Below are 22,356 nucleotides of genomic sequence, written 5' to 3'. Positions count from 1 at the left end.
GGAGAAATGTTTCCGAAGACGCCATTTAGCGTCTGAACAGCAGCGTGCGCGGCTTTCAGGAGTGTGCCTGAAGAGTGCCAAAACCAGCAGAGCCTGTGCTCAAAAGCTGGTGGCTGTGTGACTGCATTGATGCACGTTCGCGTGTCTGCGAGTGTATAGACGACTGTTTCATGTTCACACAAAAAGGCACCTGGTCGGGTTTTTCTTCTATGCGTGCACACGCGTTTCCGTTGTCTCTTCGGAACAGACGTACTCCTCTGCATGCTAAACGATGTGGTAAAAAGCGTCTGCCTATATTTTGGTAAACAACCGAGTGTGCGTGTTCCGACAGCGGCATTTCCGCAGACGACTCCACAGAGCCAGTTCTCAAAACCCCGCACACCAGGATTGAAAGGATTAACCAAGCAATTTCACCGGTGCGCGCAATCACATATTCTGACGGACGTCTTTCATGCCACAGCAGCACGAACGTATTTGCGTTCAAGCCTGTATCAGAAACAATGTGTGGACCGAGGATCTGTTGGTATTTTCTCCGTACGACATGCCTCGTGGTAGCTTACTTGCCGAGCACTTAGCCGCTTAGCGATACACACGCTGTCCAATTGGGTTTGTGACACATATACAGTCAAATTTCAGTGTGTGTCAAAAACCCCCATGGACAGGGTGTGTGTCAGAATTCCCCTTGAACATTTTGTGTGTCACAAAACCCCTTGGACACTGGGTGTCTCACAAACCGCCATGGACCGTCTGTGTGACACATTCCCCATTGGACAGCATGTCAGTCACAAACCCCGTTGGAATGTGTGTGTGTCACAAACCCCGTTGGACTGTGTGTGTGTCACAAACCACAATGGAAAGCGTGTGTGTCACAGACTCGAGTGGAGAGCGAGTGTGTGACACAGAACATTGGACTGTGTGTGTGTCACAAACCCCTTTGAACGGCGTGTGTGTCTCAAAGCCCATTGGACAGGGTGTGGGACTCAAACCTCATTGGAGAGTGTGTGTCACAAACCCCATTGGACAAAGTGTGTGTCACAAACCCCTCTGGACAGCGTGTGTGTCAGAAACACCATTGGACAGTGTGTGTGTCACAAACACCATTGGACTCTGTGTGTGTCCCAAACCCCATTGGATAGTGTTTGTGCCTCAGACTCCCCTGGACAGTGTCTGTGTCACAAAAGCCATTGGAAAGTGAGGTTGTCATAAACCAGTTTAGAGAACGTGTGTGACACAAAACCAATTGGACAGTGTGTGTGTCAAAAACCCCATTTGAAAGTGTGTCTGTCTCAAACCGAAATGGACTATGTGTGTGTCACGAATTCCCCTGGACAGTGTCTCTATCTCAAACCCTATTGGACAGCGAGTGTGTCGCAAACCCCCCGAGACAGTGTGTGTGTCTCAAACTCAATGGACTGTTTCTTTCTGACAAAAAACAATAGACTGTGTGTCTCAAACGCCATTTAACTGTTTGTGTGTCACAAACCCTTTTGGACAGTGTGTGTTTCAGAAACACCATTGGACAGCGTGTGTGTCAAAACCCCCGTTAGACAGCATGTGTCACAACCCCCCTGGACAGTCTGTGTGTCAACAAAAACCACTGGTCAGTGGGTGTGTAACAAACCCCATTTTCCAGTGTGTGTGTCACAAACTCCCATTGGACAGTGTGTGTGTCACAAACACCATTGGACAGTGCGTGTGTCAGAAACCCTCCTGGACAGCGTGTGTGTCTCAAACCCCATTAGACAGCGTGTGTGTCACAAACACCCCTGGGCACTGTGTGTTTCATGTACCCCGATTGGACAGCGTGTATGTCACAAACCCCTTTGTACTACATGTGTGTAACAGTCCCCGTTTTACATTGTGTGTGTCACAAACCCCAATACACAGTGTGTGTGTCAGAATCCCCCTTCGACATTGTGTGTGTCACAAACCCTCTTGGACACTGAGTGTGCCACAAACCACCATGGACCGTCTGTGTGACACAAACCCCATTGGACAGCATCTGTGTCACAAACCCTATTGGAGAACGTGTGTCCAACAAACCCATAGGACAGTGTATGTGTCACAAACCCCTTTGGATAGAGTGTGTGTGTCACAAACCCCATTGGACAGTGTGTCAGTCACAGACTCCGTTGGACTGTGTGTGTCACAGACCCCCATTGAACAGCGTGTGTGTCACAAACACCATTTGACAGTGTCTCTGTCTCAAACCCCATTGGACTGTGTGTGTGTCACAAACCCCATTGGACAGTCTGTGTTTCACAAACACCATTGGACAGTATCTCTGTCACAAACCCCTTTGGACTGTGTGTGTGTCACAAACCTCATTGGACAGTGTGTGATTCAGAAACACCATTGGACTGTGTCTCTGTCTCAAACCCCATAAGACTCTGTGTGTGTCACAAACCCCCGTGACAGTGTCTCTGTCTCAAACCCCATTGGAGAGCGAGTATATCACAAACTCCCCTAGACAGTGTGTGTGTCACAAACCCCCCTGGACAGCGTGTGTGTAACAAACCTCATTGGACAGTATGTGTGTCACAAACCCCATTGGACTGTGTGTGTGTGTCACAAACCCCGTTGAAGTGCATGTGAGTCACAAAAACCATTGGACTGTGTGTGTGTCACAAAGTCCCTTTGGACTGTGTGTGTGTGCAAACCCCATTGGACAGTGTGTATGCCACACATCCCCTAGACGGAGTGTGTGTCAAAAACCGCATTGGACAGTGTGTTTGTCACAAACACCATTGGACTGCGTGTGTATGTCACAACCTCCCCGGACTGTGTGTGTGTCACAAACCCAATTGGAAAGAGTGTGCGTCAGAATCCCGAATGGACAGCGTCTGTGTTACAAACCCCATTGGACAGCGTGTGTGTCACAAACCCCCCTGGACAGCGTGTGTGTAACAAACCTCATTGGACAGTATGTGTGTCACAAACCCCCATTGGACAGTGTGTGTGTGTCACAAATCCCATTGGACAATGTGTGTTAGAAACTTCTTTGGACAGTGTGTGTGTCAGAACCCCTCCTGGACAGTGTGTGTGTCTCAAACCCCATTGTACAGTGTATGTGTCACAAACACTTCTGGACAGCGTATCTGTCACAAATCTCATTGGACAGTATGTGTGTCACAAACCTCCTTGGACATTGTGTGTGTCACAAACTGCCATGGACCGTTTGTGTGACAAAAACCCATTGGACAGCATCTGCTTCACAAACGCCCCTGGACAGGGTGTGTGTCACAAACCCCATTGGACAGCGTGTGTGTCACAACCACCCCTGGACAGCGTGTGTGTCACAAACCCTATGGGACAGTCTGTGTGTCACAAACTCATTTGGACTCTATGTGTGTCAGAAGTCCCATTGGACAGCGTGTCTGTCAAAAATCCCGTTGGAAAGTGTGTGTCAGAAACCGCGTTGGACAGTGTGTGTGTCACAAACGCCCCTGAATAATGTGTGTGTCACAAAAACCATTGGACAGTGTGCTTGTTACAAACTACGTAGACAACGTGTGTGTCACAAACCCAATTGGACAGCGAATGTTTCGCAAACCCCCCGAGACAGTGTGTGTGTCTCAAACTCCATTGGACTGTCTGTGTGTTACAATCCCCATTAGACAGTGTCTGTGTCTCAAACCCCATTGGACTGTGTGTCTCTCACAACCACACCTGGACAGTGTCTCTCTCTCAAACCCCATTGGACAGCGAGTGTGTCACAAACTCCCCTAGGTAGTGTGTGTGTCTCAAACCCCATTGGACTGTGTGTGTGTGACAAACACCATTAGACAGTGTGTCTGTCTCAAATCTCATTCAACTATGTGTGTGTCACAAGCCCCATTGGACAGTGTTTGTGTCACAAACAGCATTGGACAGTGCGTGTGTCAGAAACCCTCCTGGACAGCGTGTGTGTCTCAAACCCCATTAGGCAGCGTGTGTGTCACAAACACCCCTGGGCACTGTGTGTGTCACATACCCCATTGGACAGCCAGTATGTCACAAACCCCTTTGTACTACATGTGTGTAACAGTCCCCGTTTTACATTGTGTGTGTCACAAACCCCAGTACACAGTGTGTGTGTCAGAATCCTCCTTTGACATTGTGTGTGTCACAAACCCTCTTGGACACTGTGTGTGCCACAAACCACCATGGACCGTCTGTGTGACACAAACCCCATTGGACAGCATCTGTGTCACAAACCCTATTGGAGAATGTGTGTCTAACAAACCCATAGGACAGTGTATGTGTCACAAACCCCTTTGGACAGAGTGTGTGTGTCACAAACCCCATTGGACAGCGTGTCAGTCACAGACCCCGTTGGACTGTGTGTGTCACAGACCCCCATTGGACAGCGAGTGTGTCACAAACTCCCCTAGGTAGTGTGTGTGTCTCAAACCCCATTGGACTGTGTGTGTGTCACAAACGCCCCAGGATAATGTGTGTGTCACAAAAACCATTGGACAGTGTGCTTGTTACAAACCACGTAGACAACGTGTGTGTCACAAACCCCATTGGACAGTGTGTGTTTCACAAACACCATTGGACAGTGTCTATGTCTCAAACCCCATTGGACTGTCTGTGTGTTACCATCCCCATTAGACAGTGTCTCTGTCTCAAACCCCATTGGACTGTGTGTCTGTCACAACCACCCCTGGACAGTGTCTCTCTCTCAAACCCCATTGGACAGCGAGTGTGTCACAAACTCCCCTAGACAGTGTGTGTGTCTCAAACCCCATTGGACTGTGTGTGTGTGACAAACACCATTAGACAGTGTGTCTGTCTCAAATCTCATTCAACTGTGTGTGTGTCACAAGCCCCATTGGACAGTGTGTGTGTCACAAACACCATTGGACAGTGCGTGTGTCAGAAACCCTCCTGGACAGTGTGTGTGTCTCAAACCCCATTGGACAGCGTGTGTGTCACAAACACCCCTGGGCACTGAGTGTGTCACATACCCCATTGGACAGCCAGTATGTCACAAACTCCTTTGTACTACATGTGTGTAACAGTCCCCGTTTTACATTGTGTGTGTCACAAACCCCAATACACAGTGTGTGTGTCAGAATCCCCCTTCGACATTGTGTGTGTCACAAATCCTCTTCGACACTGTGTGTGCCACAAACCACCATGGACCGTCTGTGTGACACAAACCTCATTGGACAGCATCTGTGTCACAAACCCTATTGGAGAACGTGTGTCTAACAAACCCGTAGGACAGTGTATGTGTCACAAACCCCTTTGGACAGAGTGTGTGTGTCACAAAATCCATTGGACAGCTTGTCAGTCACAGACCCCGTTGGACTGTGTGTGTCACAGACCCCCATTAAACAGCGTGTGTGTCACAAACACCATTTGACAGTGTCTCTGTCTCAAAACCCATTGGACTGTGTGTGTGTCACAAACCCCACTGGTCAGTCTGTGTTTCACAAACACCATTGGACAGTGTCTCTGTAAAAAGCCCCTTTGGACTGTGTGTGTGTCACAAACCCCATTGGACAGTGTGTGATTCAGAAACACCATTGGACTGTGTCTCTGTCTCAAACCCCATAAGATTGTGTGTGTGTCACAAACCCCCGTGACAGTGTCTCTGTCTCAAACTCCATTGGACAGGGAGTTTATCACAAACCTCCCTAGACAGTGGGTGTGTCACAAACCCCCCTGGACAGCGTGTGTGTAACAAATCTCATTGGACAGTATGTGTGTCTCAAACCCCATTGGACTGTGTGTGTGTGTCACAAACCCCGTTGAAGTGCATGTGAGTCACAAACACCATTGGACTGTGTGTGTGTCACAAAGTCCCTTTGGACTGCGTGTGTGTCGCAAATCCCATTGGACAACGTGTATGCCACACATCCCCTAGACGGAGTGTGTGTCACAAACCGCATTGGACAGTGTGTTTGTCACAAACACCGTTGGACTGTGTGTATATGTCACAACCCCCCCGGACTGTATGTGTGTCACAAACCCAATTGGAAAGAGTGTGCGTCAGAATCCCGAATGGACAGTGTCTGTGTTACACACCCCATTGGACAGTGTGTGTGTCACAAACCCCCCTGGACAGCGTGTGTGTAACAAACCTCATTGGACAGTATGTGTGTCTCAAACCCCCATTGGACAGTGTGTGTGTGTCACAAACCTCATTGAACAATGTGTATTAGAAACTCCATTGGACAGTGTGTGTTTCCCAAACACCATTGGACAATGTCTCTTTCTCAAACCCCATTGGACTGTGTGTGTGAGACAAACACCATTAGACAGTGTGTCTGTCTCAAATCCCATTTAATTGTCTGTGTGTCACAAGCCTCATTGGACAGTGTGTGTGCCACAAACACCATTGGACAGTGTTCTTGTTACAAACCACGTAGACAACGTGTGTGTCTCAAACCCCATTGGACAGTGTGTGTTTCACAAACACCATTGGAAAGTGTGTGTGTCTCAAACCCCATTGGACAATGTGTGTGTCACAAGCGCCATTGGACAGTGTGTGTGTCACAAACACCATTGGACAGCATGTGTGTAAGAAAGCATCCTGAACAGTGTGTGTGTCTCAAACCCCATTGGACACTGTGTGTGCCACAAACTGCCATGGACCGTTTGTGTGACAAAAACCCATTGGACAGCATCTGCTTCACAAACGGCCCTGGACAGGGTGTGTGTCACAAACCCCATTGGACAGCGTGTGTGTCACAACTACCCCTGGACAGCGTGTGTGTCACAAACCCCATTGGAAAGTGTGAATGTCACAAATCCCATTGGACAGAGTGTGTATAAGAAACCCCATTGAACAGCATGTGTGTCAAAAACCCAATTGGGCAGCGTGTATTTCACAAACCCCATTGGACAGTATGCGTGTCAAAAATCCCCTGGAGAGCATGTGTGTAATAAATTCCATTGACAGTGTGTATGTCACTAACAACCCTTGACAGCCTGTCTGTCACTAACCCCATTGGAAAGTGTGTGTGAAGCAAACCCCGTTGGACTGTGTTTGTGTCAAATACCCCCCTGGATAGGGTGTGTGTGTCACAAAACCCATTGGACAGTGTGCTTTTTACAAACCACGTTAGACAACGTGTGTGTCACAAACACCATTGGACAGTGTGTGTTTCACAAACACCATTGGACAATGTCTCTTTCTCAAACCCCATTGGACAGTGACTCTTTCTCAAAACCCATTGGACTGTGTGTCTGTCACAAACCCTCCTGGACAACGTCTCTATCTCAAACCCCATTGGACAGCGAGTGTGTCACAAACCGCCCTAGACAGTGTGTGTGTCTCAAACCCCATTGGACTGTGTGTGTGAGACAAACACCATTAGACAGTGTGTCTGTCTCAAATCCCATTTAATTGTGTGTGTGTCACAAGCCCCATTGGACAGTGTGTGTGTCACAAACACCATTGGACAGTGTGCTTGTTACAAACCACGTAGACAATGTGTGTGTCACAAACCTCATTGGACAGCGTGTGTGTCACAAACCCCCCTGAACAGAATGTGTGTAACAAATCTCTTTGGACAGTATGTGTGTCACAAACCCCATTGGATAGTGTGTGTGTCACATACCCCATTGGACAACGAGTATGTCACAAACCCCTTTGTACTACATGTGTGTAACAGTCCCCGTTTTACATTGTGTGTGTCACAAACCCCAATACACAGTGTGTGTGTCAGAATCCCCCTTCGACATTGTGTGTGTCATAAATTCTCTTGGACACTGTGTGTGCCACAAACCCTCTTGGACACTGTGTGTGCCACAAACCACCATGGACCGTCTGTGTGACACAAACCCCATTGGACAGCATCTGTGTCACAAACCCTATTGGAGAACGTGTGTCTAACAAACCCATAGGACAGTGTATGTGTCACAAACCCCTTTGGACAGAGTGTGTGTGTCACAAAGCCCATTGGACAGTCTGTGTTTCACAAAAACCATTGGACAGTGTCTCTGTCACAAACCCCTTTGGACTGTTTGTGTGTCACAAATCTCATTGGACAGCGTGTCTGTCAAAAACCCCGTTGGAAATTGTGTGTAAGAAACCGCATTGGACAGTGTGTGTGTCACAGACCCCACTGGACAGTGTGTGTGTCACAAATCACGTGGGATAGCGTGTGTGTCACAAACCCCACTGGACAGCGTGTGTGTCACAAAACCCATTGGACAGTGTGTTTGTCACAAACCACGTTAGACAACAAGTGTGTCATAAACCTCACTGGACAGTGTGTGTTTCACAAACACAATTGGACTGTGAGTGTGTCACAAAGCCTCCTGGACACTGTGTGTGTCACACACCCTATTGGACAGAGTATGTATCACAAACCCGATTGGACAGCGTATGTGTCACAAACGCCCCTGGACAGGGTGTGTGTCACAAACCCCATTGGAAAGTGTGAATGTCACAAATCCCATTGGACAGAGTGTGTATAAGAAACCCCATTGAACAGCGTGTGTGTCAAAAACCCTATTGGACAGCGTGTATTTCACAAACCCCGTTGGACAGTATGCGTGTCACAAATCCCCTGGACAGCATGTGTGTAATAAACCCCATTGACAGCGTGTATGTCACTAACAACCCTTGACAGCCTGTCTGTCACTAACCCCATTGGAAAGTGTGTGTGACGCAAACCCCGTTGGACTGTATTTGTGTCAAATACCCCCTTGGATAGGGTGTATTTGTCTCAAAATCCATTGGACAGTGTGCTTTTTACAAATCACATTAGACAACGTGTGTGTCACAAACACCATTGGACAGTGTGTGTATCACAAACCGCATTGGACAGTGTCTCTTTCTCAAACCCCATTGGACTGTGTGTCTGTCACAAACCCTCCTGGACAGCGTCTCTATCTCAAACCCCATTGGACAGCGAGTGTGTCACAAACCCCCCTAGACAGTGTGTGTGTCACAAACCCCATTGAAGTGCATGTGAGTCACAAACACCATTGGACTGTGTGCGTGTCACAAAGTCCCTTTGGACTGCGCGTGTGTCGCAAATTCCATTGGACAGCGTGTATGCCACACATCCCCTAGACGGAGTGTGTTTCACAAACCGCATTGGACAGTGTGTGTGTCACAAACACCATTGGACTGTGTGTGTATGTCACAACCTCCCCGGACTGTGTGTGTGTCACAAACCCAATTGGAAAGAGTGTGCGTAAGAATCCTGATTGGACAGCGTCTGTGTCACAAACCCCATTGGACAACGTGTGTGTCACAAACTCCCCTGGACAGCGTGTGTGTAACAAATCTCATTGGACAGTATGTGTGTCACAAACCCCATTGGACAGTGTGTGTGTGTCACAAACCCCATTGGACAATGTGTGTTAGAAACTCCTTGGACAGTGTGTGTGTCACAACCCCTCCTGGACCTTGTGTGTGTCTCAAACCCCATTGTACAGTGTGTGTGTCACAAACACTTCTGGACAGCGTGTCTGTCACAAATCTCATTGGACAGTATGTGTGTCACAAACCCCCTTGGACACTGTGTGTGTCACAAACTGCCATGGACCGTTTGTGTGACAAAAACCCATTGGACAGCATCTGCTTCACAAACGCCCTTGGACAGGGTGTGTGTCACAAACCCCATTGGACAGCGTGTGTGTCACAACCACCCCTGGACAGCGTATGTGTCACAAACCCTATGGGACAGTCTGTGTGTCACAAACCCGTTTGGACTCTGTGTGTGCCACAAGCCCCATGGGACAGCGTGTCTGTCAAAAACCCCGTTGGAAAGTGTGTGTCAGAAACCGCGTTGGACAGTGTGTGTGTGACTGACGCCCCTGGATAATGTGTGTCTCACAAAAACCATTGGACAGTGTGCTTGTTACAAACCACGTAGACAACGTGTGTGTCACAAACCCCATTGGACAGTGTGTGTTTCACAAACACCATTGGACAGTGTCTATGTCTCAAACCCCATTGGACTGTCTGTGTGTTACAATCCCCATTAGACAGTGTCTCTGTCTCAAACCCCATTGGACTGTGTGTCTGTCACAACCACCCCCGTACAGTGTCTCTCTCTCAAACCCCATTGGACAGCGAGTGTGTCACAAACTCCCCTAGACAGTGTGTGTGTCTCAAAACCCATTGGACTCTGTGTGTGTGACAAACACCATTAGACAGTGTGTCTGTCTCAAATCTCATTCAACTGTGTGTGTGTCACAAGTCCCATTGGACAGTGTGTGTGTCACAAACACCATTGGACGGTGCATGTGTCAGAAACCCTCCTGGACAGTGTGTGTGTCTCAAACCCCATTGGACAGCGTGTGTGTCACAAACACCCCTGAGCACTGTGTGTGTCACATACCCCATTGGACAGCGAGTATGTCACAAACCCCTTTGTACTACATGTGTGTAACAGTCCCCGTTTTACATTGTGTGTGTCACAAACCCCAATACACAGTGTGTGTGTCAGAATCCCCCTTCGACATTGTGTGTGTCACAAACCCTCTTGGACACTGTGTGTGCCACAAACCACCATGGACCGTCTGTGTGACACAAACCCCATTGGACAGCATCTGTGTCACAAACCTTATTGGAGAACGTGTGTCTAACAAACCCATAGGACAGTGTATGTGTCACAAACCCCTTTGGACAGAGTGTGTGTGTCACAAAACCCGTTGGACAGCGTATCAGTCACAGACCCCGTTGGACTGTGTGTGTCACAGACCCCCATAGAACAGCGTGTGTGTCACAAACACCATTTGACAGTGTCTCTGTCTCAAACCCCATTGGACTGTGTGTGTGTCACAAACCCCATTGGACAGTCTGTGTTTCACAAACACCATTGGACAGTGTCTCTGTCACAAACCCCTTTGGACTGTGTGTGTGTGTGTCACAAACCCCATTGGACAGTATGTGTGTCACAAATCCCCTGGACAGCATGTGTGTAATAAACCCCATTGACAGCGTGTAGGTCACTAACAACCCTTGACAGCCTGTCTGTCACTAACCCCATTGGAAAGTGTGTGTGACGCAAACCCCGTTGGACTGTGTTTGTGTCAAATACCCCCCTGGATAGGGTGTGTGTGTCACAAAACCCATTGGACAGTGTGCTTTTTACAAACCACGTTAGACAACGTGTGTGTCAAAAACACAATTGGCCATTGTGTGTTTCACAAACCCCATTGGACAGTGTCTCTTTCTCAAAACCCATTGGATTGTGTGTCTGTCACAAATCCTCCTGGACAGCGTCTCTATCTCAAACCCCATTGGACAGCGAGTGTGTCACAAACCCCCCTAGACAGTGTGTGTGTCTCAAACCCCATTGGACTATGTGTGAGGGACAAACACCATTAGACAGTGTGTCTGTGTCAAATCCCATTTAATTGTGTGTGTGTCACAAGCCCCATTGGACAGTGTGTGTGTCACAAACACTATTGGACAGTGTGTGTGTCACAAACACCGTTCGACAGCGTGTGTCACAATCCCCCTAGACAGTGTGTGTGTTACAAACACCATTCGATAGAGTATGTGTCACAAACACAATTGGACAGCCTGTCAGTCAGAGACCTCGTTGGACTGTGTGTGTGTCACTAACCTCATTGAACAGCGTGTGTGTCACAAACCTCATTGGACAGTGTGTGATTCAAAAACACCATTGGACTGTGTCTCTGTCTCAAACCCCATAAGACTGTGTGTGTGTCACAAACCCCAGTGACAGTGTCTCTGTCTCAAACCCCATTGGACAGCGAGTATATCACAAACCCCCCTAGACAGTGTGTGTGGCACAAACCTCCCTGGACAGCGTGTGTATAACAAACCTCATTGGACAGTATGTGTGTCTCAAACCCCATTGGACTGTGTGTGTGTGTCACAAAGCCCATTGACGTGCATGTGAGTCACAAACACCATTGGACTGTGTGTGTAAGTCACAACCCCCCCGGACTGTGTGTGTGTCACAAACCCCATTGGGCAGTCTGTGTTTCACAAACACCATTGGACAGTGTCTTTCTCACAGACCCCTTTGGACTGTGTGTATGTCACAAATTCCATTGGACAGCGTGTCTGTAAAACCCCGTTGGAAAGTGTGTGTAAGAAACCGCATTGGACAGTGTGTGTGTCACAGACACCACTGGACAGCGTGTGTGTCACAAACCACGTTGGACAGCGTGTGTGTCACAAACCCCACTGGACAGCGTGTGTGTCACAAAACCCATTGGACAGTGTGTTTGTCACAAACCACGTTAGACAACAAGTGTGTCATAAACCTCACTGGACAGTGTGTGTTTCACAAACACAATTGGACTGTGAGTATGTCCCAAAGCCTCCTGGACACTGTGTGTGTCACACACCCCATTGGACAGAGTATGTATCACAAACCCGATTGGACAGCGTATGTGTCACAAACCCCCCTGGACAGTGTGTGTGTCACAAACACCATTGGACAGTGTATGTGTCACAAACTCCGTTCGACAGCGTGTGTCACAACCCCCCTAGACAGTGTGTGTGTCACAAACCCCTTTGTTCAGTGTGTGTGTCACAAACACCATTCGATAGAGTGTGTGTCACAAACACAATTGGACAGTGTGTCAGTCAGAGACCTCGTTGGACTGTGTGTGTGTCACTAACCCGATTGAACAGCGTGTGTGTCACAAACCTCATTGGACAGTGTGTGATTCAGAAACACCATTGGACTGTGTCTCTGTCTCAAACCCCATAAGACTGTGTGTGTGTCACAAACCCCTGTGTCAGTGTCTCTGTCTCAAACCCCATTGGACAGCGAGTATATCACAAACCCCCCTAGACAGTGTGTGTGTCACAAACCCCCCTGGAAAGTGTGTGTGTAACAAACCTCATTGGACAGTATGTGTGTCTCAATCCCCATTGGACTGTGGGTGTGTGTCACAAACCCCATTGAAGTGCATGTGAGTCACAAACACCATTGGACTGTGTGCGTGTCACAAAGTCCCTTTGGACTGCGTGTGTGTCGCAAACCCCATTGGACAGCGTGTATGCCACACATCCCCTAGACGGAGTGTGTGTCACAAACCGCATTGGACAGTGTGTGTGTCACAAACACCATTGGACTGTGTGTGTAAGTCACAACCCCCCCGGACTGTGTGTGTGTCACAAACCCAATTGGAAAGAGTGTGCGTAAGAATCCTGATTGGACAGCGTCTGTGTCACAAACCGCATTGGACAGTGTGTGTGTCACAAACCCCCCGGACAGCGTGTGTGTAACAAACCTCATTGGACAGTATGTGTGTCACAAACCCCATTGGACAGTGTGTGTGTGTCACAAACCCCATTGGACAATGTGTGTTAGAAACTCCTTTGGACAGTGTGTGTGTCAGAACCCCTCCTGGACCGTGTGTGTGTCTCAAACCCCATTGTACAGTATGTGTGTCACAAACACTTCTGGACAGCGTGTCTGTCACAAATCTCATTGGACAGTATGTGTGTCACAAACCCCCTTGGACACTGTGTGTGTCACAAACTGCCATGGACAGTTTGTGTGACAAAAACCCATTGGACAGCATCTGCTTCACAAATGTCCCTGGACCAGGTGTGTGTCACAAACCCCATTGGACAGCGTGTGTGTCACAACCACCCCCGGATAGCGTGTGTGTCACAAACCCTATGGGACAGTCTGTGTGTCACAAACCCATTTGGACTCTGTGTGTGTCACAAGCCCCATGGCACAGCGTGTCTGTCAAAAACCTCGTTGGAAAGTGTGTGTCAGAAACCGCGTTGGACAGTGTGTGTGTCACAAACGCCCCAGGATAATGTGTGTGTCACAAAAACCATTGGACAGTGTGCTTGTTACAAACCACGTAGACAACGTGTGTGTCACAAACCCCATTGGACAGTGTGTGTTTCACAAACACCATTGGACAGTGTCTATGTCTCAAACCCCATTGGACTGTGTGTCTGTCACACCCCCCCCGGACAGTGTCTCTCTCTCAAACCCCATTGGACAGCGAGTGTGTCACAAAATCCCCTAGGTAGTGTGTGTGTCTGAAACCCCATTGGACTATGTGTGTGTTACAAACACCATTAGACAGAGTGTCTGTCTCTAATCTCATTCAACTGTGTGTGTGTCACAAGCCCCATTGGACAGCATCTGTGCCACAAACCCTATTGGAGAAACGTGTGTCTAACAAACCCATAGGACAGTGTATGTGTCACAAACCCCTTTGGACAGAGTGTGTGTGTCACAAAACCCATTGGACAGCATGTCAGTCACAGACCCCGTTGGACTGTGTGTGTCACAGACCCCCATTGAACAGCGTGTGTGTCACAAACACCATTTGACAATGCCTCTGTCTCAAACCCCATTAGACTGTGTGTGTGTCACAAACCCCATTGGACAGTCTGTGTTTCACAAACACAATTGGACAGTGTCTCTGTCACAAACCTCTTTGGACTGAGTGTGTGTGTATCACAAATCCCATTGGACAGCGTGTCTGTCAAAAACCCCGTTGGAAAGTGTGTGTAAGAAACCGCATTGGACAGTGTGTGTGTCACAGACCCCACTGGAAAGCGTGTGTGTCACAAACCACGTTGGACAGAGTGTGTGTCAGAAACCCCACTGGACAGTGTGTGTGTCACAAACACCATTGGACAGTGTGTGTGTCAGAAACCCTCCTGGACAGTGTGTGTGTCTCAAACCCCATTTTACAGCGTGTGTGTCACAAACACCCCTGGGCACTGTGTGTGTCACATACCCCATTGGACAGCGAGTATGTCACAAACTCCTTTGTACTACATGTGTATAACAGTCCCCGTTTTACATTGTGTGTGTCACAAACCCCAATACACAGTGTGTGTGTCAGAATCCCCCTTCGACATTGTGTGTGTCACAAACCCTCTTGGACACTGTGTGTACCACAAACCACCATGGACCGTCTGTGTGACACAAACCCCATTGGACAGCATCTGTGTCACAAACCTTATTGGAGAACGTGTGTCTAACAAACCCATAGGACAGTGTATGTGTCACAAACCCCTTTGGACAGAGTGTGTGTGTCACAAAATCCATTGGACAGCGTGTCAGTCACAGACCCCGTTGGACTGTGTGTGTCACAGACCCCCATAGAACAGCGTGTGTGTCACAAACACCATTTGACAGTGTCTCTGTCTCAAACCCCATTGGACTGTGTGTGTGTCACAAACCCCATTGGACAGTCTGTGTTTCACAAACATCATTAAACAGTGTCTCTGTCACAAACCCCTTTGGACTGTGTGTGTGTGTGTGTCACAAACACCATTGGCCAGTGTGTGTTTCACAAACCCCATTGGACAGTGTCTCTTTCTCAAAACCCATTGGACTGTGTGTCTGTCACATACCCTCCTGGACAGCGTCTCTATCTCAAACCCCATTGGACAGCGTGTGTGTCACAAACACCCCTAGACAGTGTGTGTGTCTCAGACCCCATTGGACTGTGTGTGAGGGACAAACACCATTAGACAGTGTGTCTGTGTCAAATCCCATTTAATTGTATGTGTGTCACAAGCCCTATTAAAAAGTGCTTGTTTCACAAACACCATTGGACAGTGTGTGTGTCACAAACCCCGTTCGACAGCGTGTGTCACAACCCCCCTTGACAGTGTGTGTGTCATAAACCCCTTTGTTCAGTGTGTGTGTCACAAACACCATTCGATAGAGTGTGTGTCACAAACACAATTGGACAGCGTGTCAGTCAGAGACCTCGTTGGTCTGTGTGTGTGTCACTAACCCGATTGAACAGTGTATGTGTCACAAACTCCCATGGACAGTGTGTGTGTCACAAACCACATTGGACAGTGTGTGTGTCGCAAACACCCTTGGATAGTGTGTGTGTCACAAGCATCATTGCACAGTTTGTGTGTCACAAACCCCATTGGATTGTGTGCATGTCACAAAGCCCCGCTGGACAGTGTGTGTGTCACAAATCGCCATGGACCGTGTGTGTCTCACAAACCCCATTGTACAGCGTGTGTGTCATAAACCGCCATGGACCGTGTGTGTCTCACAAACTCCACTGGACAGCTTGTGTCTCACAAAACCGATATGACATCATTTGTGTCACAAACGCCCCTGGACAGCTTGTGTGTCACAAGCATCATTAAAGTGTTTGTGTGTTCCAAACCCCATTAGACTGCATGCGTGTGACAATCCCCTTTGGACAGGGTATGTATCACAACCCCCCCGGGCAGTGTGTGTGTCACAAAACCCACAGCATACTGTGTGTGTCTCAGACCCTTCTAAACAGTGTATGTGTCAGAAACCCCATTGGACAGCGTCTGTGTCACAAACTCTCCTGGATAGTGCATGTGTCAAAAAACCATTGGACAGCGTGTGTGTCTCAAACACCCGTGGATATCGTGTGTGTCACAATCCCCTTTGGAATGCGTGTTTGTCAGAAACCCCATTGGACAGTGTTCATATCACAAACTCCCATGGACAGTGTGTATTTCACAAACCCCCTTGGACAGTGCGTGTGTCATAAACCCCATTAGACAGTGTGTGTGTCACAAACCGCCATGGACAATGTGTGTGACACAAACCCCATAGGAGAGCACGTGTGTCACAAACCCGAGCAGCAGGCGCATTTCTGCAGATATCCTTAAAAGGTGTATTCTCGTGCACGCACGTATGCTTTCTTGCAGTACGCTACACATCAACAAACTTGTATACCCTCGAGCATGTCACTACATTTCACGTACGTCTTTCTGTCAAGAGACGGGAGTGGGCGCGCTTGTGGAAGTGTGCATGTGTGTGGCCAGGCGTTTGCTTTACTCATCGGTGCGTGAAAAGGTAGGTGCTTTTCTCTAGCTGCGTGTGCGTGCACGTGGCGATGTGTGCACACAGCTGGGTGATTGTGGAAAGGTTTCTGCGTGGTTCTCGGTGAGGAATCGTGTGTGTGCACGTGGAAAAAAGGGAAGGCGTAGCAACTAGTTTCCAGCGCTGAAGTAGGCAAAAGGCAAGCTTTCTCAAGCTATCCCTTTACACAGTCGTATAAAGCAAGTCGATAAGCCTGCGGCCGTCAAGAGAGCTACAACGAAGCATGCAGAACAGAGCAAATACCGGCAGCTCATCTGATCACACATCGTTTCGGATACATGCTTGAATGCAAATACAGTAGTGTTTCTGTGAGATTAAAGACGTCCGTCTTGAATATGTGATTGCGCACACCGATGCAATTGGTTGTTTCTACGTTCAGTCCAAGGGTGCGGGGCTTTCAGAACTGGGTCTGTGGAGACGTCTGCGGAGATGCCGCTGTCCGAACACGTACACTCCATTGTTTACCAAAACACAGGCAGATGCGTTTGACCACGTCGTTCTGCACGCACAGAGGTACCGCTGTTCGGAAGAGACAACGGAAACGCGTGTGCACACACAGAAGAAAAAGCGGACCGTGAGCCTTTGTGTGAACATGAAACAGCACTCTATACAGTCGCAGACACGGGAACGTGCCTCAGTGTAGTCACATCGCCACCAGCTTTTGAACGCAGGCTCTGCGGGTTTTGGCGCTTTTCAGGCACAGTCCTGACTGCCGCGCACACTGCTGTTCTTTCACTACATCACCTCTGCGGAAACATTTCTCCGGTCGATGTACCGCTCAGCTTTCTTCTCGTGTAACTGTGAAATGTTAGCGCGGGGAATCTGTCTCTGTCGAGCAAACGTCAATCCTGAATCGGTTTTGCTTCGTTGCTTCTACCTATGCGATTTTCCTTTTCTCTGTTCACTTGCGCACTCCTGACTGTGCTGTGTTACACACGGGCACAGCCAACGCACACCAAGCGTCAAGACACACACTCAGCTGAGCTCAACACTAGCGCAAGATGCACATGTGCGACGAAATTCACCCCCATGATTTTGGAGGGAAAGACTCAGACGAGTATGGAGCGACGGTTAGATACAGCAGGCGCTAACGAACACAGACTTTCAGGCACACTGTCTCTACACAAGCAGGGACCGGTCTGCAGATATCCTAGACCTTGATTATCGAGCTTGAGCACATTAGACCTGAGCGAAACACTCCAACACTTACAGGAAAGACGGATGATCTCCAACAAGCACACAAGTGTTTACCCTCAGCTATAGATCAGAGACAAGCCTATGTGCTCTTGGAAGGTCTGTGAGACCTTGGGATTTTGTGGCTCTGTATAGGTGTATAGGAAATGGTATGTGTAGAATGGTGTGAGATCACAACCGTGCATGTGTGTTCAGCTCGATTTATGATTGCAAGGATGGAATGAGCGTGTGTGAAACTTCTTTCTACAAGAGCTGCAGCAGGTGCACAAGTGTGAGTATCCCAGAAGGGCTGATGAGCCGGGTTGGAATGGAGGGGAGCACGTCCTAGGCAATTGTAAAGGAAAGAAGGAACATAGTCTGAAAGAGAAATAGAGAGGAAGAAGAGGTGCTGAAGTTAGAAGCCTTTCCTTGCTAGCAGGAATTAGCGCAAGGTCCTTCAGATATGATTTTTCCCTGATACCACGCTCCGCTCTTCTTTGGCTAAATGACCTATTTGGAAACATTCTATATCACTGTGGGAACAGGTAGGTGCTTTTCCGTAGCTGCATGAGCACGCAGGCGGTAGCTTTTGCACACATCTGTGTGTTTGTGGAAAGGCTTCTTTCTGCCTGCGTTTCGGTGAGGGAGCCTATGTGTGCATGCGGAAAAGAAAAGGGAAAGCAGTAGGCTCCAATTCTTGCATATTCATAACAATTTGGGGCAATTTTTCACATACCAAGCGTCTACAGGAGAAAGAATGGCCTAAAAGCAGGCTACTGATGTTATCTAGCGTCAATTGCAGGACATGCAGTCTGTTTCGGCGGAGATTCTGAGGGTCTTTTTATCTGTCTGACGATCTACCTCTCCACGCTGGCAGTTCTCCTCTGAAGCGCAACTGGTACACACTTACACGAAGAAAATTATTAGTTCCTTACATCCAGTAGATCTATTAATTTCTAGTCAAATATAAGCTAAGAACCCTGCTTCTATACAACTTAATCTTCTATCCGCACGTCCTCGTGCTGGAGGATCTAAAATTTGAAAAATATCCCTTCGTTCTGCAGGTGGTTAGAGAGCAGGTATCATGGCATTGCTTGAGGATGGGTAAGTCCTTTGTACCTTGTCCACAGTCTATATTGCTTCAGCAGCTTCCATTCCTATCGCATCTGTGTCCACACGCAAGCAGGGGAGAGGTCAGCTCCATATATGCAGAAACTCTTCCCCAAACACTCACAGTTGTGCACATGCTTCAGCTCTTGTATAAATAAGACTCCAAATAAACGCACGAGCCTGTACACCCCATCGGACCGTCTCACAAGCGTGTACAAACACGGGACTCCGTTCAAAATTATGCACCACTACCGTCGTGTATAAAAGTACAAGCACGTCTATGTCTGTGCAGACTGTCAAATTTCTATGCAGACGTTTGATACACGAATGGCTACACGTGCAGTCATATCGCACAGGCTCTGCTGTTCTTTCGCTAAATGACCTCTTTGGAAGCGTTTCTCGGGTAGGGCTACCTCTCGGATTTTTTTCTGGTATAACTGTGAAAAGTCAGCACAGGGAAAGCGTCTACATAAACACATTTCAATCCTGCCTTGTTCTGCCTTTGTCTCCTCTACCTAGATGATTCCCGTTTTCTCTGTTCACTTGAGGTGTCATGATTGTTCTGTTGCACACAGGCACAACCAACACACACAAAGTGTCAGCAGACACATTCACTTGAGCACAACACCAGTGCAGATGCACACAGGAGACGAAATAAACACCCATGTGTGTGGAGAGAAAGAGGGACTCACATGCGGGTTGAGAAATGGCTGGATTCAGCAGGCGCTAAGGCACACAGAGACTTTCAGGGACACTGTCTCCACAAGCACTGGGTCAAGTCTGCAGGTATCCTAGACGTTGACAGTCGTGCCAGCACCTGTGACTGTGCAAAACTACCAGACGGTGACAGGAAAGACACTGCCTCTCACACAAGCACACAAGTGTTTGCCTTCAGCTATAGATCAGGGACAAGCTTGTGAAGAGATGCTCTGTTGCACTTTCTTGTTATGACATGTTCTGTTCCGTTTCTCCTGTAGGTTGATTGCTAAGTGTCTTTCCTCAGGTGACTGTGAAGCATTTGCCATGGATGAGAAGTACCATGGCTCAGCGTTCAGTTCTGCCTATGTCTGTCGCTGATTCTTTCCTAGCAGAGCTCCCTTGCGTCTGTCCACATGAGAAATGCAGGACTGTACAACTGGAGAGATGCAGAAGCGTTCCAACAAACACCACAGCTGTACACTCATTTAAGCTTAAACATGAATGGAACCCACAACCAGGCACACGCACGTGGACAGACGAGTATTTATAAGCACAACTTCATTCACACACAGTTTGATGCCAAAACAGGAGCATATCTGGGGGTACCCTCCAAATGTGAAGGCATGTGTACGTGTGTGCAGTGTCTCCATCTTAAACAGACGTGTTTACCCTCCAGCATGAAAGTGCGTTTCTCGTACGTCCTCCTGTAAGTAGAAGTGAGAGGGCGTGCTTGCAGAAGTGTGCATGAAAAGGTAGGTGCTTTTCTCTAGCTGCGTATGCGTGCACGTATGGGCGCATATACCTAGATGCTTGTGGAAAGGCTTCTGCGTGTTTTTCGGTGAGGAATCCTATGTGTGTGTTAGTAACAGAAACAGTTTTACAAAATGTTCCTGAAATGATGAATCAGTTTTGTAAACTGTCCCTGAAAGGATGTTCAAGCATATCGTGTTCGAGTATACTCTTATCTTAACAACCTAGCTTTATCTTAGCCTAAATACGCATAGAGTGAGGAGAAGTACATGCAGTATCTCCGGAGGTTGAGCAAGTCAGCAGTTATCTAGCTATAGAAGTAGCTCGCCTGTGCAGTACCCAAAGGTGAAAGGGACAGAAGTGATGAAGACTACTTACTTCATCCTGAAGACCCCCTGAAAGACCACCAGAGGACACTGCACATGATCAAAATAGTTCCAAGATGTTGCAATCGATGTTGCAATCAATGTTGAGTAACCGTTACGTATCTTAATGAATATACGAATATGTATGTGAATGGACTGTATAAATACTGTGTAACATAAACTGAGCAGGGAAGCCAGCTTTGGGTGCGAACCCCTGGTTTCCCAGCGTTCAAATAAAGCACCGCATATAACTACGCCTGTGGTTATGTGTCCTTATTGCTAACATTTTGGCGACCCAGGTGGGACCTCGTGGGCTGCTGAGGTGGGTCACGTCTCGATCCTGCTCCGGCTAGCACCGAGGTATTCTTGGGGAGTGCATCGGATGCGACTGACCCTCTGCTGCTCATGACGGACCTCTGACTGGTAAGAAGGTGCTTTATCTGGATTATTGGCTACCCACCTGGTCTGGTTTTGGTCTGGTAGCCTGCTGGTCAGGCATCTGGTAGCCTGCCGGTCAGACGCAGCGAAAGCCACGCTCAGTTGGGCAGGGAGCTCCCGGGGTATTGCCTAGGCAGCCGTCCGTCAGCCAGAGGGAAACCTCTGCGGGCTCGGCATCTGGTCTGGTCTGGTTATTTGTGCCGCAGGCTCGGCACCTGGTCTGGTTTGGTAATTTGTGCGCACCTGGTCTGGTTATTAGTGCTGCTCAGCACCTGGTCTGTAGTTCTGGTGATTTAATCTGTATTTACTGTTGAAACTGGTGATTTGATCCGTGTTTACTGTTGTTCTGGTAAAGTTACCTGTGTTATCTTTCTGCGTTAGTTATCTATATCCTTCTGTGTTGATACGTGCAATACAAAGATGTCACCATTAGATTGCCTGTTGAAACATTGGAAGGAGGGTGGATTCGGACAATCAATGAGTAAAAAGAAATTAACTGAATATTGTACTCGCCGGTGGCCTGAATATGACCTGCCTAGTGAAGTACAGTGGCCACCGGAGGGCACGTGTATGGCTATAGAAAACAGTAGCAGTAACGCTTTAGAATTGGATGTGCCGTGTCTTGCACCTTCGGAAACAGAACCCTCTGCACCTAAACACCTTAAACCCTGGAAACAATCAGCTGGTCCTTACCGAGAAAACCTCCCGGGAGTATGCAGATGCCAATGAATCCCTAAACATCTGCTAACCTCCTTTATCAGTTGTGCCACAAAATGGGGCCCCCTATCGGATGATATTCCTATTGGTACCCCAAATCTAGGGATTATTTCTTTTAATAACCATTTCACAGTTTCTTTTGCTTGGTTGGTGTGACAAGGGAAGGCTTCTGGCCATCCAGAAAAGGTATACACCACAACGAGTAGATATCTACATCCACGAGTTCTGGGGAGTTCCGTGTAATCTATTTGCCAATAATCCCCGGGTTGCATGCCTGTCTTAATTTTCCCCATTTCTATTTTTCTTTTTACTAGAGGATTATTTTTCAAGCAAATTTCACACTTAGC

This window comes from Nesoenas mayeri (genome assembly GCF_963082525.1).
Source record: "Nesoenas mayeri genome assembly, chromosome: 1".
NCBI lineage: Eukaryota > Metazoa > Chordata > Aves > Columbiformes > Columbidae > Nesoenas > Nesoenas mayeri.
This window is presented reverse-complemented; position numbering follows the sequence as displayed.